Here is a 17,624-nt window from a genome sequence, read left to right on the forward strand (position 1 = left end):
GAGCAAGCTCTGGGAGTTGATGAAGGACAGGGAGGCCTGGCGTGCTGCAGTCCATGAAGTCACAGAGTCGCACATGACTGAGCAACTGAACTGAACTGAGACTTATTGTTGTGATCATGTCACAATATATTCATATATCTAATCATTATGTTGTATACCAAAAACTAATATGTTACATATTAATTATATCTCAACTAAAAAATACCATGAGGATTTTTTTTGGGGGGGGGGGTGCAGTGGGATTGAAAATTATTCTGAAGTTTGTATAAAGCATAAGTAGATGGGAAAAGCCAAAGGTATACAGCAATAAAATATAAAAGGAATGTGTGTAAACTCACATCAGTAGAATTAGAACACATTACAAAGCTACAGTAACTAAAATGGCAAGGTTACGTTTCAAGAACAGACTAGCAAAAAATAATAAAAGTCCTAAAAACAGATGCTAGTATGCATTTGCATCTATGTATAAAAACAGATTCTAGCATAGCGTATCCATGTATCAGTATATAATGAAGCTTAACTTTTAGTTAAGCTAGAAGTTTAATAAATCATTTAATAACTGATGCTACTTTATAAACTATTTATAGAGGAGGCTAAGGATGGGGGGACATATGTGCACACATGGCTGATTCATGTCAATGTGTGGCAAAAACCACAATATCGTAATTATCCTCCATTTAAAATTAATTAATTAATTAAAAAATTAAATTAGATCTCTATTTCACACCATTCAGAAAAATAAACTGTTTTTAAATAATAACAATTTTTCAAAAAGTAAAATAATGAGAATAAAATATGAATATTCATTTGGTTTGAAGTTAGGAAGACTTTTTAAAGTATAAAAACAAATTTCATAAAGGGAAAATTAAAGATTTGGCTATGTAAAAATTTAAATCATTGACATTTGAGAAGAATCCCATAAATAATGGAAGGTAAGTGACAAACTGTAGAAAATATTTTCAATGTAAATGACTGAAAAGGGTTCAAATCCTTGTCAGAAAGGCCTTTAAGTGAAAAATACTCCAAAAAAAACAGGCAAAGGATTTGAAAAGGTCTCCTTAAAAAGACATAAAAATGCCAATGCTCAAAAGTACCTGAGAATTCCTCTTTTAAACATTTTCAAGATCATTTTCTTAATTACAGTGGTACTGCTCATTATTTGAAAGACCCATTTTATTTTTAACTTTAAAAAGGAATTAAAAAAAAAGAAAAAGGAATAACTGAATTTGCTCACTGTATTTATTGCCTATTGAAAAAATATTTACTATTCTTGATTCCAAGTGTTGTTCTGGCTATTTAAAAGAAAAACAAACAACTAACACAACATTGTAAATCAACTGTACTCCAATAAAAATTAATTTCAAATATCAAAATAGTTCAATGATATTTTCTTTATCAGTGAGATTAATGAAAATGACTGAAATAAATGAAAACATAGGCAATCTCACCAGAAAAACAGAAAATGAAAAAGAATCAAATGCAAAGTCTAGAACTGGAAGGAAAAAAAAGGAAGCCAACACAACAGAACAAACCCAATAATCCAATATCTGAAATAAGAAAGTCACTGGATGTGCTTAAAAGGAAATGGAGATGATATAGAAGTGAGTAAATTTGAAATCTCAAATCTCTGTATAGCCACAAAGAAGCAGCCCCATATTCTGTGTATACACAATATTCAAATTTCTGGCCTGACTTCTAAACCATGTATGTGTAGATTAAATGTAAAAAACAGTAAAACAACAAGACCAGACAAACAAAATGGATGTTTGACCTACTGCAATTTGAGTCCAAGCAACCGAAATGCCTAATACACTAAAGCAAAACCCTTCTCTGGAGGAACAAAACAAACTCCACAGGACATTTACAGTCACAGGGTAAAATCTCAAATCACTCAATGTATAAAGGAACAAGACAATGTGACCTACTCTTTTTGTAAAGTATTTTTTAACTGAAGTTTTCAGTTCAGTTCAGTTCAGTTCAGTCGCTCAGTCGTGTCCGACTCTTTGCGACCCCATGAATCGCAGCACGCCAGGCCTCCCTGTCCATCACCAACTCCCAGAGTTCACCCAGACTCACATCCATCTAGTCAGTGATGCCATCCAGCCATCTCATCCTCTGTCGTCCCCTACTCCTCCTGCCCTCTATCCCTCCCAGCCTCAGAGTCTTTTCCAATGAGTCAACTCTTCGCATGAGGTGGCCAAAGTATTGGAGTTTCAGCTTTAGCATCATTCCTTCTAAAGAAATCCCAGGGCTGATCTCCTTCAGAATGGACTGGTTGGATCTCCTTGCAGTCCAAGGGATTCTCAAGAGTCTTCTCCAACACCATAGTTCAAAAGCACCAATTCTTCGGCACTCAGCTTTCTTCACAGTCCAACTCTCACATCCATACATGACCACTGGAAAAACCATAGCCTTGACTAGCCAGACCTTTGTTGGCAAAGTGATGTCTCTGCTTTTGAATATGCTATCTAGGTTGGTCATAATTTTCCTTCCAAGGAGTAAGTGTCTTTTAATTTCATGGCTGCAGTCACCATCTGCAGTGACTTTGGAGCCCCCCAAAATAAAGTCTGACACTGTTTCCCCATCGATTTCCCATGAAGTGATGGGACCAGATGCCATGATCTTCGTTTTCTGAATGTTGAGCTTTAAGCCAACTTTTTCACTCTCCACCTTCACTTTCATCAAGAGGCTTTTTAGTTCCTCTTCACTTTCTGCCATAAGGGTGGTGTCATCTGCATATCTGAGGTTATTGATATTTCGCCCGGCAATCTTGATTCCAGCTTGTGTTTCTTCCAGCCCAGCGTTTCTCATGATGTACTCTGCATAAAAGTTAAATAAGCAGGGTGACAATATACAGGCTTGACGTACTCCTTTTCCTATTTGGAACCAGTCTGTTGTTCCATGTCCAGTTCTAACTATTGTATAGTTGATGTTTAAATTACAGACACACAACACAGTGATTCACAGCTTTCAAAGATTTCCCACTTATACTGTCAAACACTGGCTATGTTCCCCTCTGTACAATATCATTGTAGTTTATTTTATACTGAATAATTCATAACTCTTTATCTCCTACCTCTATATTGTCCCCTTCCCAGCAATTTGTTTATTCTCTGCAACTGTGAGTCTGCTTCTTTTTTGTTATAATCACTGGTTTGTTTTTTGTTTTGGGCTGTGCCACATGGCACGTGTGGGACCTTAGTTCACTGACCAGGGATCAAATCCATGGCCCTCGCAGTGGAAGCAAGGAGTCTTAACCACTGGATCCCCAGGGAAGTCCTGTTGTATTGTTTAGATTCTACACATAAGTGATATCACACATTATTTCATGTGACCTATTTCTAAGAGAAAAGATAGGAAATGGAGACCACTTTAGAAATGACACAAATGTTAAAATTAACAGCAAGATTAGTGACAAAGTTACTATAATGGCATTCAATGAGATAAAGGAAAATGACTGAAATAAATGAAAACATAGGAAAGCTCAGCAGAGAAATAGAAACTGGAAAAGAATCAAATGGAAAGTCTAGAACTGGAAGGAAAAAAAAGGAAGCCAACAAAACAAACCCAGCAATCCAATATCTGAAATAAAAAAGTCACTGGATGTGCTTCAAAGGAAATGGACATGACAAAGAAGTGAGTAAATCTGAAGTAAGAATGGAAATCACTCAAGGTGAAGAGGAAAAAAATAAACAAAGCCCTTGATTTGGGAGACAATAGCAAAAGGCCTAACATATGTGTAAATGAATCTCAGGAGAGATTGGAGCAGAAAAAAATAACTTTAGTAATAATGCCTGCGAGTCCCCCAAATTTGGTGAAAGACAATTTGTAGATTTAAGAGCAGTGAAGCCCAAGCAGGAGAAATACAAAGAAAATCATGCCTAGACATATCATAGGTAAACTACTGAAAACCAGATACAGAGAAAAATCTAGAAAGCAGCCAGAGAAAAATGCCCCACTACATGTAGAGAACAACAATCTTAATAAATGCTAATTGATGTCTTATCAGAAACTATACAGGCCATAAGACAAAAGATGACTGTATTTAAAGTACTGAAAATTTTATATACCCAGTGAAGAGAACTTCAAAGAAGGAAATGAAATAAAGACTTTTTTTTTCTGATAAAAGAATACTAAGAGAATTTGTAGCACATGCCTTAGGAGAAAAGCCAAAAGCTCTTCAAGCCAGAGGGAAATGATACTGCCTGGATACTTGCCTCTTCACAAAGAAATGGTAAGTATCTGGATAAATACAAACAACAACTTTTCTACCTTCTTAAATTAAAAAAGACACATAGATTTGTTTAATGCAAAATTATAACATTTTACAAACTGAATATCCACATTCCAATGAACGAGGTTGGTTCTTTACCTAACATCATACATAAAAATTAACTCAAAATGGGTCAAAAATTTAAACTTACGAGCCCAAACTACAAAACTCTTAAAGCATAGGAGAAAATCTTTACATTGTTGGATATAGTAATGATTTCTGCACAAGACACCAAAAGCACGTGCCACAAAGAAAAAAATAGACACAATGGTAAAATTAATGCCACATATTATGTACACACACACACACACACACATATGTGTGTACATGTACATGTGTGTGCTATATTGATCACAGCTTGCGGGATCTTAGTTCCCCAACCAGAGATTGAAATTGGGCCCTCAGCGGTGAAAGCACGGTATCATCAGGGAATTCCCAATCTTACATGTATTTTACCACACATGTACAAACAGCCTTATCAGCACAAGAATTTAGCATTTTATTTCAAATATTTGCTAACATTTAGTAGAAATAAAATTTGCATGTCTTTGAAGTAAAAAACCAAAACCCAAACACAACCTCGTAACACTGTCATGTTGGTGTATATAGTATATTAGGTATACAGTATATTATATACACATGTATGTTATTGTATACAGTATATACCATGTAACAACTAAAATAATACAAGAGCAATGGGTAACTGGAACTGTATGCTTGCAAGATTTCTACATTTTATGTGAAGTGGTACAACAGCAACTCTTAAGTAGTCTGAAAAGTTCAGGACATATACTATAATCTACAGAGCCACCACTGAAAAACAGCAAATAGAAATACCCAAAACCCCAATAAATAAGTTAGAGTGGAATTCTCAATAAAAATCATATAATGTAAAAGAAGACAGGAAAGTAGGCACAAAAAGAAGATATATATATATATAAAGAAGGAACAAAAAACCCAGCAGGGACAAACAGAAAACAACTAACTAAATTGTAAACCTGAATTCAACCATCAGGTTAGTTACTTTAAGTGTTAATAAACTAAACACTTCACTAGAAAGGAGGAGATTTTCATTATGGATTAAGTGTAAGACCCAACTACATCCTGTCAGTAGAGATTTTTATATATAAAGATACAGACTGCTTAAAAGAAAATGGACGGAAAAAGATATACCATGCAAACAAAAAACATAAGAATGCTGGAATGGCTATATAAATATCAAGAAAAAAACTGATTTTAAGGCAAAGTATTATCAGAGATGAAAGAGGGACATTCCAGTGATAAAATGGTCAGTTCATCAGGAAGCTAAAATAATCATAATGATGTGCCTAGCAAGAGATCTCCAAAATATAGAAAACAAAAACTGACAGAATTAAAGGGAAGAACAGAAAACCCACAATCATATTAAGAGATTTTAACATTCCTCTCTCAGAAATTAACAGAACACCAAGACAAAATAAGAGTAAAGACAGGGGATCTCAACACTATCAACCACTGTGACATAATTGATATTTATACAACACTATGCCCAACATACAGAATACATTCTTTTCACTGCGCGTACGGTTATGGTCTTCCAAGTAAATATGTGAGAGGCCATAAAGCAAGTCTCAGTAAACTTAAAAGGGCTGAAATAGTGCCACGTATGCTCTCTCATCACAATGGAACTAAATTAGGAATCAGTGACGGTAAGATATCCAGGAAAACCTGAAATACTTGGAAATTAAGCCACACACTTCTAAATAACCCATATGTCACTACATACAGATCTTAAAGACATCAAAATAACAAGAAGACATTATTATGAACCACTTTATGGCCAGAAGTTCACCAACTTAGATTTAACATCAGTATTACACAAACTCTTTCAGAAAATGGAGGAAGAGAGTAAACTTCTAAAGTCATTTGATGAGGTCAGTATAACTAATGCCAAAACCTGATAAGATATCACAACATTATTAATATTACCCAAACACTGGAAAATCCAATACAGCAAACAGGATTTATTTAAGTAAAACACAGTTGTTCAAACATTTAAACATCAATCAGTAACTTTTAAAACTTAACAAGAAAACAAAAAACCCAATTAAAAAATGGGCAAAAGCTCACTGAACTAAATACACAGGTGGCAAACATATGAAAAGATGCTCAACATCATAAACCATTTAAAAACAGCAAATTAAAACAATCATGAACTACCACTATACACCTATTAAAATGGCTAAAATCCAACATACAGACAACACCAAATGCTCGTGAGGCTATGAAGCAACAGGAACTTTCATTCATTGCTGGCAGGATGCAAAACAGTATAGCAACATTTAAGGCAGCTGGGCATTTTCTTACAAAGCTACACACTAATCTTACCATGAAACTGAAAGTGTCAGACACTCGGTCACGTTTGCCTCTTTGCAACCCCATGGACTGTAGCCCACCAGGCTCCTCTGTCCATGGCAGAATACTCGAGTGAGTAGCCATTCCCTTCTCCAGGGGATGTTCTCGACCCAGGGATCAAACTGGAGTCTCTTGCATCGCGGGCAGATTCTTTACCATCTGAGTCACCAGGGAAGCCTTAGTTTTATCATATGATCGAACAACTGCAGTTTTTGGTATCTACCTAAGTGAGCTGAAAACTTACCTCCACACAAAAATGTTTATACTGGCTTTACTAGTAATTGCCAACACCTGTAAGCAACCAAAATGTTCAGTAGATGAATGCATAAACAGACGGTGATACATTCATACCACCTCCATGAATATTATTCAGGGATAAACATTATTTTATATCATGGAATATTAGAAATAAAAAGAAATGAGTTATCAAGCCGTAAAAACAACCTTAAATGTATATTGGTAAGTGAAAGAAGCCAATCTGAAAAGGCTACACATGATTCCAAAGGTTGTATGATTCTAGCTATGTGACACTCTGGAAAGGGCAAAACTAGAGAGAGAGAAATAAGACCAGTGGTTGCCAGGGGCTAGAGGTGATGGAGGGAGGGATGAACAGGTGGAGCACAGGGTATTTTTAGGGTAGTGAGACTATTCCGTGTCATACGATGATGGTGGATACACATCATTATACATTTGTCAAAACCCAAGACTGCACAACACAAAGAGTGAACCCTAAACTATGGACTTTTAATAATAATGTACCAGTTTATCTGCTCATCAGTTGCAACAAATGAGCTACACGAATACAAAATATTAATAACAAAAGAAACTGTTGTAGGGAGGGGTGGTGGGGGAGAGAGTGTATATGACTTGGGTTTTCAAGTTCTCATAAAATAACAGCCATAAAGGAAAAACATGATAAATTAGACTACATCAAAATTAAAAACTTCTGTTCAGCAAGACACTGTTAAGAAAATAAACAGGCAAGCCATAGACTGAGTGAAAACAGTCACAAAACATATATATCGACAAAGTACTTGTATCCAGAATACATAAAGAAATTTGTAACCCAACAAGAAAACAAACAACACAATGAAAGAAAATGGGCAAGAAATCTAAAACAGATCCTTGATGAAGAAGACATATAGGTGGCCAGTAAGGACGTGAAAAAAGCATGTGAATTCTATATTAGTAAGCAGGAAAATGCAAATTAAAAGCCACACTGATATACTGCCCCTCTCCTCCAAATGAGGATGTGAATGGAATATACTGCAATCACCTCTGGAAAAAGGTCTAACCATCTCCAATAAAATGTACACATCTACTCTGTAACTCAGCAATTCCAATCCTAGGCACTTACTCAAAAGAAAACACATGTCCACAAAAAGGTGGACAAACAGCCATCTGTCCATCCATCAGAGAAGAGATAAACTGTGATATATTCATAAAATGGAAAACTACTCAGAAACAAAACGGAATGAACTGCTGAGAAGTATGACAACATAAAGCAATCTCAAAGCTTTCTACTAAATGAAAGAAGCCTTATTAAAAAAACTATATGCCATTCTTATGAAGTTCTGGAAACAGCACATCTCATCTATCATGGGGAAAAAAAGGTCAGGACAAAGAACTGCCTCTGGGGGTACTGGTGGAGCTAAGGGAGCGTAATAAAAAGACTTCTGATTTTGAAAGACCTTGGGTTACAGAAGTATATGCATTTGTCAGAACCTAGCAAAGGTACACTCAATATTTGTCCATATCACTGTATGTAAATTTATCTCAAAAGAGAAAACCATAAGTAAATACTGAACTCTTAATGACATAGGTTCATGCTGAAGGACTTAGAGGAAATACACTGATGACACAGATCAAAAAGAAACATGATAGATGGAGAAATGGATGGACAGATGGATGACAAAGCAACATTATAAGACGAGTGACAGAATCCAGATGTGGAGGATAAGTGAGCGCAAGTACCTTCCAACCGTGCAATATAATAAAACACCGAAAACCAATTCTATCTGTCACTAGAAAATAAAAAGGCAATGTATATTTGGGTGCAGTGGACATGAATGTTTGCATTAAAAAAAAAAACAAAAAAACACCTATCTTTATCCTTGCTGCCTTCACTAAACGGCTGTCTCAGTAGCTATTAAGGAAAACAGGTCAGAATGTTGGTTTTGCCACCTAGAAGTAGTCTTCAGCTGCTTATGTCATAACATTTGCTCTGATACAAATCTTCAAATTTGAAAGGCTAGAAATGTTGAAAAAGTAGAGGCAGTCTCAATACCCAGAAGGCAGGGCTGGGAACTGAGAGCTATGAATTTGGCTCTGGCACCCGGTGGGGAGGGGGGCCGTGGCTGAACAATGTCAGACTGGCCGGTCACAGAGAACCTCGCCAGCTCCAGCAGTTCTCTGTCTGGACGTCAGCCCCACACACTGGCTTCAAACCTCAAGAAACTAGAAGATCTCACCAGTGGGATCCGCCAGAGCAGCTGAAACACCTCCCTGTAAACAATAAATGTTTATCTGGGCAGATAACCTGGCAGATAGCCGCGTCCTGATCTTAGGCAACTTGAAACCCCACAACGGGAGGCTGAGCACAGAGGGGCCCTTTGCCTCTGACACACGGGTAGGAAGGCAGGAATGGAAGGTGGTCCTGGCTCCTACTACAAGAGAGGCAGCAGGAAGCCACTCTCCAAGTGCCAGCTTCTTCTCTCCTGGGCCACGGCCAGACGCCTTGAAACACAGAGGGTGGGGACCGAGAAGTCAAGTCAACCAGCACTAAACAATGCCACCGCATGAAGCTGGCTGTTACACCACAGCCCCGAAGGTATGAGGAGCTCTGGCGTGTTGGCTGCTGCCACAGGAACCACACTGGCGGAGGGCTTCCCCAGGCCTGGGTGGGAGGCTCATCACTGACTCCGGCCACACACACAGGCTCAGTCGCCACCTCGGTCAGTGGCAAACAGCTGCCGAGAGAGGAGGGGCAGACTCTGGGATGCCACACTCTGCATAGCCAAACCTGCCACTTTAGAAGACTCCAGACAAGATTCGTAAGAGCCATGTGGCTTAGACCTCACGGAGGAACTGGGAGAGAGGGCTGTATGGGGAACAGGGCAGCTAGAAGAAAGGAATGGAGGTGTGCTGATGGCACAGAGATGCTGTTCACTGACAACTGTCTCTGCAAACAATTTGACTACCAGTCCTGAAAACCCTACTCCCTAATTGAGGGATTAAGTTTTGGCACTGGTTACTCCTCCATCTATACAGGCGTCTGCCCACACTGCTCTTGGGAACGGAGAGGACAGGGAAGTAGAACCCACAGTTTGCCTAAAGGGAAAGTTCAGCCCTTGTTCAGCAGATTATGCTCGAGTTCTTTCCTAGGGAAGAGAACGGAGATACTTGAACAAAGGTTCTTTGCTCTGAAAGAGTACCAAGTTAAGTCCAGCAGAACAATGAGGGTGTGGATCTGGGATGAAGCCTAATGGAGGAGTCGAGGAGTGGAGGGGAAAGCGGGGAGAGAGAGACAGAGAGAGAGAAAGAGAGAGAGGGAGAGAGTGTGTGTGTGTGTTTTTTCTTTTTTGGGAGGTTGGGGGAGGTTGCCAATCCATTCTGTAGGCTTCAATCGCACTTATAGCTGTTTTATAATCATTTCCTGAAAACACAGTAGGAAGAGAGTGGTATTTGCTCACCCCACCCTCCATCTAACATTGCCCCAGCAATCCAACTATGTGCTTTAAACTGCGAAGAGGCCAGCTTTTTGCCTTTGGCAGCACTGACGGCCAGACATTACCAGCACTCCTGTGAACAGCTCAAGGCTCCACCCAAAGAAGACTGCACACACTGAAATCCAAGAGGAATATCATTCCAGCACAACAGCCCAGGAGAGAAAGAGGAGAGCTGAGGAAGCTGGGTGGGACAGTTGGGACACTACTGAGTTCTGACACCAGAACACCCAAGTGGCTAGGCACAGGAATTTGGGTAGAGTGGTGATAGATCAATGCTAGTGTGGGAAAACCAAATGCTACAATAAAGAAGTTATCCATTTACAAGGCGAGAGATGACAAGGAGGGTAGGGTGTAGGCTAGAGGGCAGAAAGGTAGAGAAAGCATAGAGAACTGGGTTGCTGCTGAGCTAGACCAATTCTGAACACACAGGCGATGTTCCAGCCTCTTTTCAGGAGAGCCTGATGGAGAGTGGTTATGGGCAGGCTAGGACAAACAGGTCCCATTTCTGCTCCAGAAGCTGACTGGAGGGGTCCTCTGCAAGACAGTCGTAATAAAATGTTTATACAAAGACACCTACTCCTGGCTGTCCAAGGCCAAAGGGACCTTATTCCAGAAAAGTGTGTGATAGCCTCTAAGCTCTAAGATCCCCAGTGTTATTTACTGAGTTTTCCTGTTTACTCCCAGAGGATCTGCAGATCTCCCTAGGAAGTCTTTGGAGAGATGCTCAGCAGGGGAGCAGGAAGCCCACTGTGGAGTGTACTAAGGACACAGCTCTGTTGCCTCCAAACATTACTTCCTCCCTGGCAGGAGAGAGAGAATGCACTTGGAAAGGGGGTTCTCTAGTTTGTTTAACTAATTAACTAATTGACTGAGTAGTTAATTCTAGTATTATTTGTTTTTTGTTTCTAATGTGCAGGGATCTCTTGGACTCTTGACCCTCAAGGAAGATGGAATTGGAAGCACAATAGTTATTGGCGCCTGAAGGCCCTTGCTGCTGTTTGTTGTTGTTTCCGAGAACAGCATCAGAGAGATGAACAAGGTATAAATGCTTTAAAATAATCACCATTTTCATTTAGAAAGGAAATTTATTTTAAAGCATTTGATCCACTTTGGGTACCATAGTTTCTGTTTATATGAAAATAAGAAGAGGCAGAAGGAGTTCCATTTCTGCCAGAGGCAGTTTGTCTTTTGCTAATTTTTAAAAAGTTGTACGTTCTTTTTAGTTCTGGAGCAAACCAGACACTTCCAAAAGGAAAACAGAGGAGACAGGATGCTGCGTGACTTGTGGTTGTCTCCTATCTCGGGTGGGGTGGGGGATGGGGGGAGAGCCTACACAATCACCTCAGGGAGAGACTTATGCCTCCTGGAGGCAGGCCTATCTAACCATGCTTTTCATATGTGCAGTCACCTTGAGCTGTCAGATGATTCAGGTACTACAAGGCCTCTGCAGGTGTCACCGTTGTCCAATGTTTTAGAAAGAAAATCTGGGAAAAGAATCTAAAAAAAGACCAGATGTATGTGTATGTGTAAGTGATTCACTCTGCTGTACAGCAGAGACTAACACAACATTGTGAACCAACTATACTCCAATAAAAATTAATTAAAAAAAATCTGAAGATGATTCTCTAGGGCTGTGCTAATACAACAGTCATTAGCCACATGTGGCTATTTAAATTAAAATTAAATACAAGTAAAAATTTAGTTCTAATAAATAGAAAGATATCCCATGTTCATAGGTTGGAAAGCTTAATATTGTTAAGATGATAGTACTACCCAAAGTTATCTTCAGATTCAATGATAAATCAAAATAAGATTTATCTCCTATGAAACTAGTCTAGAATATGTTCATTTGGGGGATGAGATAGTAAGAACAAGAACACACTGAACTATTTTAGGAAGGAAAGGACAGTTCTCCATCAGAAATGTATTAATGTAGATCCCCATACTAACAGGTCAAAAAAGACAGACCACATGATCATCAACCAATGAAGGAAAATATTTACCAGAATTTAACTCATTTATTTATGATGAAAAACAACCTCAGCAAACCAGGAATAGAAGGGAACATACTTAAACTGATGAAAGATATTTATCAGAAATCTATGGCAAATAGCAGATGTAATAATACATGTTTAGAAGCACTGCTATTTAAGTCAGAAAAAACTAAGAATTTCTGTTATTCTGTCATCTATTATTAGAACTCATAATACTAGGGTTGGCAGATATAGCAATAGAAAAGAACAGCACTCATATTTATACCATTAATAATCAACTAGAAAATACAACATTCAAAACAGCCATGAAAGCTGTACAAGGGTTTTATGGAGATTTCCAATACACACAGTGGACAGAAAATTCATATCCAGACCCCCACATCTATATGAACCAATCAGAATAAGGAGAGAAAGTGGGCAGAAATGTGAACATGGGATTCAAATGGCTAATAAACACATGAAGAAACGTTTAACCCCTCTAGTGACAAAGAAAATGAAACCTGAAACAAGACACTTAAAACCCATCAACTTGCTAACAATTAAAAAGTTTGGAACTGCCTAGTATTGATGAGAATGTGGAAAAGTTTGAACTCACTTACCTTCATAGGGGGTGTAAACTGGTGTGATCGCTTAGAAAGCAGTACGGCAGCAGCCAGCAAGGCTGAAGGTGAGCACACCTTACAACGCACCAATTCTGTTTCCAATATATTTCTTAGAGAAACTCACACATTAGGAAAAAGAGACTGCAGTGATGTCAGTAGTGGTAAAAAATTGTACATGTGTAAGAAAAGAGATGAACGAATTATGGTATATTCATATTAGATTATTAATTACAGTGAAAGAAACACGCATCATAAATAAGTAAATCTAAACGCTGTAGTGTTAAGAAAGCACAGCGGATGATGGCCATAGTGTGCCATGCGTCTATATGTGCAAAATAATCCTATGCTGTTGATGGATATATATGCCATTAAGAACATACACAGATATAATGAATTCAGGATAGTGATTACCTTTAGGAAAGGAAAAAGAGAAATGGGATCCATCAGGATACAGAAGGACTTCCCACTGTTATCTATGATGTATTATTTCTTTTAAAGCTGGGTGGAATGTACCCAGGTGTTTGCTAACTATTGTATTTTTAATGTAAGGATCATTGCTTTAAGAAAAAACAAAACAAAACAACTGGGTAGAGAGCTGAATTTATTTCACTTATTTACTTTTTTTTAAACTGCCTGTCTCCCTTCAATTAGAACATCAGGTCCATGAAGTAAGGGACTGTCTCTGAATGAGTATGTAGTATTAGGAGAGTGACACACATCACACCTGCCAGAGGAAGTGGAAATGTCAGACCCTGCAGAGAAGCCCAGGCTATCTACTGACCACCATATATTCAAGAGCCAGTCTCCGTGGGGCACCCACGGGGGAGACACAATGATAAATGAGTGGTACCCTCACCAGCCACAGCTGGGACTACACCACTGAAGCTGGGGAGTGGGAGAGAAGAGAAAACTTTAAATATATTTGGAGACAAAATTTCTGTTAACAAGATAAAGAAACTTTGAACCTCTGGATTCTCTACAGACACCTAATTAATTACCAAGCAAATCTCTTACAAGTTCCAACAGGAGTTTAGGGAGATGAACTTTCTAAAACCTAAAGCATATCACAATCTCTTTTCTCAGCCTCAGGTTTGGAAAAAGAACAGAAAACAGGGAAGAGGGAATGGAAAAGCAAGACAACACAACAAACATACTGCTTTTAACACAGTTTATGAATAATCCCAAGGAGCGGAAAGGCATGTCTGTAGTGTGATGAAGGATTAGGCAATTACAGCACCTCCCCAAGAGGCTGTGTCTAGTAGCAATGGTTCAGAGGACGGGCTCTGGGGCCTGACTTCTTGGGCTTGAATTCTGATTCTATTTACTACCTGTGTTACCTTAGGCAGGTCATTTAATGGTTCTGCACTTGGGTTTCCCTAATATAAAATGGAGGCTGATCGGTACCTACCACTAAGGGTTGTTGTGAGGATAAATGTTTGAATACATGTAAAGTCTTAGAATAATAATAATTAAGACATAACAAGTCCTCAATTAACAGAGCTTTTAGTGTAATTATTCAACTGAGGGGGAGAGAGAAAGAGAGAGAGCTTATGTTTTAATTCTTTGGAAAAACTGGAGCCCTGGAGGCCTGGATGACTAAACCATTAGCTAATGAAACAGAGACAACATGAAACAGAGGGAAAGCACTAGACCACAAAAGCAAACTGCTGCTGAAGGAGAGGCTGCCGGTTACCTCCCAACACCCAGGCTCTCCCTTTTTTTTTTTTGGCTGCTCTCATGGCACACAGGATCCTAGTTCCTCTACCAGGGATCAAACCTGCTCCCCCTGCGGTGGAAGCCTGTATGTAGTCTTAATGCCTGAACCAGGGAAGTTGCAGTCTCCTCCTCTTCTTTAGTAAAAGAACTTTGATTTTTGGCTGGATACATTTCTAGCGAACCAGGAGACTACACTGCCAGCCTTCTCTGCAGCTAGGGTAGCCATGTGACTAAGCAGAGGTTTCATGTAAAATCTTGAGGAAGTCTCTATAAAAGTGTGAGGAGGACCCAGTCTGTCCTCGTCCCCTGTGATGCTGCCTACTGAAGCTCTAAGCAGCCATCCTGGGATGGGGCCACATTCTGCGATGTTGTAGTCGTGAGCTGGAAGAGGTCATGTACCTGCCCACGTGGTGGAGCGCCCACATTAGCCCTGGACTGCCTATTTCTGGACTGTGACACGAGAGAATAAAACCTTATGTGGTTATGCCTCTGTGTCTGGTGGTTCATATTCACTCAATACTCAATGATATATCTGGGTTCTGGACTATTATTACTATATGATCTCAGATAAACTAGGCTCTTTACATCTGTGTTTTCTCACCTGTAAAATGTGGGCAATACCTCATAGAGTTGTGAGAATCAAGTGAAACAACACATCCCAACAGTGCTATGCAGAATACTGATTTTTTTATCAATGAAAATGGGAGAGGCATTCAAAAAAGGAAAAGCAGATGATAATGATGGGTAGGGGGTATGAGCCAAAATAAAAACTAAGAAAAGGATTAAAAAAAGAATCTAAGAAAAGACATTGTGCTTATGAGAGTAGGAAATTTCTTTCAGAAGATGGTGAAAATTGACCTCTTTGGTGAGATAATACCTCGTATTGTGAATCCTGCTAAATATATTACTGGGGCTTCCTGGGTGGCTCAGGGGTGAAGAATCCACCTGCCAGTGCAGGAGACTCAGGTTTGATCTCCAGGTGGAGAAGATCCCCTGGAGGAAGAAATGGCAACCCATGCAGTATTCTTGCCTGGGAAATCCCACGGACAGAGGAGCCTGGCAGGCTACAGTCCACAGGGTTGCAAAGAGTCAGACACAACTTAGTGACTGAAATTACTAAATTATCTTGATAGGAATCTTGTAATTTTCCACTCTTTGGAGTCCACAATCTCTGATCCTGATTCATTTCTAATTAGATGACTTCTGCCCTTCAAATCCTAGTATCTCCCTTTCTACATCCTTTCTGTCATTACCCCCCAATCTTAATAATCAAGTCATACCTCTTGATTTTACCACATAGCAGAGCTGTCCAACAGAACTTCCAGCAATGATGGAAATTTTCCAAAGCTACTTTTGACGACACGGTAGCCATTAGTTACACGCAGGTTATTAACCATTTGAAAGATAGCTAGTATGACTAAAGAACTGAAGTTAAAACTTAAATTTTAACAATTTTAATTAATTAAAATAGATACACATAGCTAGTGACTCCTGTTATTGGACAGTGCCACCTATGGAGTGAGCTCTAGCAAAGAAAAGCAAATTGAGTATCTTTTCCTCATTTCTATTTGATCTATCCCATTTCTTCTCAATGCCTATATGAAAATGCTTTTTCTTAGCCTACTCCTGACAGCCAGTAAATTCTTGAGGAGTACCCATTTCCCTATTTGGGATTTGGGTCAATTATCTTTTTTCTAGAAGAATACACAGATTTGTTCAAAATACATACAAACACAGTCCTCAGTGAGACAGACATCCTTAGGGCAAAAGTTTACTGAATACACCAGAATAACTAGACCCATGGAATCTATCAGGGGGAAAAAAAAAAAGTTCCAGAGATGATTAATTCCCCCCAAAGCCCAGACCCTCTTTTTGGCTTTTTTTTGGTCTAAAGACATCTGAAGTTCAATTATCCTTCTTGATAAGTTCTTATGTATCCAATCTAAGTCTAGCATGTCCTTTTTAATTAAATAAAACAGGAGGAGAAACAGGCAAATTCTGCTCCGAGAAGATCAGACTAAAAGAAATGGCCTGAAGCAAGATTGCTGACCACAGAAGGCATGGTACAGCAAATAAAGCTGTCAAAATAAGCAATCTGTCAACTTGAAGAATTAGTGTCTTCATGATGGGGATGGGAGGTTGGTTAAAATAATACCACAGGTGATTTAACTCAGAGAAGGACGGAATACTTTTTCCACAATGCTAACCCAATCCCATAAAGGACTGAGGAATCAACAATCTCCTGGCCTGCTCCATCTGTGTGGACAGCCCAAGCCATTTCTAACTATGATCTATGAATCTCAGCTGAGGAGTGGGCAACTTCTTTTAGGGTTTCTACGACCAGGTGGATAGACAGGGCAGAGAAAAAGCTCTAGAAGCAGAGGGTACCAGACAGATGTTTTTCTAGCTCAAAAAACACACATTAGAACAAACACCTTGACCCTGATGACCTCTCCAGCTTGTTGCTCAGGTGCTCGTGTTTTAGATGTGAAAAAAAAGTATAATTTCTTCAAACTCCTTGATGTGAATCCAAGAAAGGATGTGACAGTACTCGCTGCAGATTTCCCTCAGAGGCAAACCAGTGCGACCTTTTTTTCAAATGCAAATTGGCTTACTCACTGTAGCTGTCAGGTTCCTCGGGGAGGAGTTTAAAAGGAAAGGCAACACTCCCCTCGGACTTATCTGAGGAGTCCGGGTGACCCTGATTAAGTGAGAAGGGACAAAGGACACCTGGAGAATGACCCCAGGGAGCAGAATGCTCCACCAGAACTGGCCTGGGCAGACCTTGATGGGAGGTGGGAATTCCTATTTCTGCGGATTCTTGCTTGAGTTGAACCACCTTGATTTCAGCAGCTCCTTCCCTCTTACATTGGCTCAGGTGTTCACTGATTTCAGTACAGAATCTGAAAGTCCCCTT

General features: G+C 39.2%; 1 protein-coding gene across 5 annotated transcripts in view; it reads right to left on the reverse strand.

Annotated features, from left to right (window-relative positions):
* The window catches only part of SMG6 (SMG6 nonsense mediated mRNA decay factor), a 200,674-nt gene that overhangs the window by 49,005 nt on the left and 134,045 nt on the right, over positions 1-17,624 (reverse strand). The window lies entirely within an intron of this gene.

Source organism: Bos javanicus, chromosome 19, assembly GCF_032452875.1.
Source record: "Bos javanicus breed banteng chromosome 19, ARS-OSU_banteng_1.0, whole genome shotgun sequence".
Taxonomy (NCBI): Eukaryota; Metazoa; Chordata; class Mammalia; order Artiodactyla; family Bovidae; genus Bos; species Bos javanicus.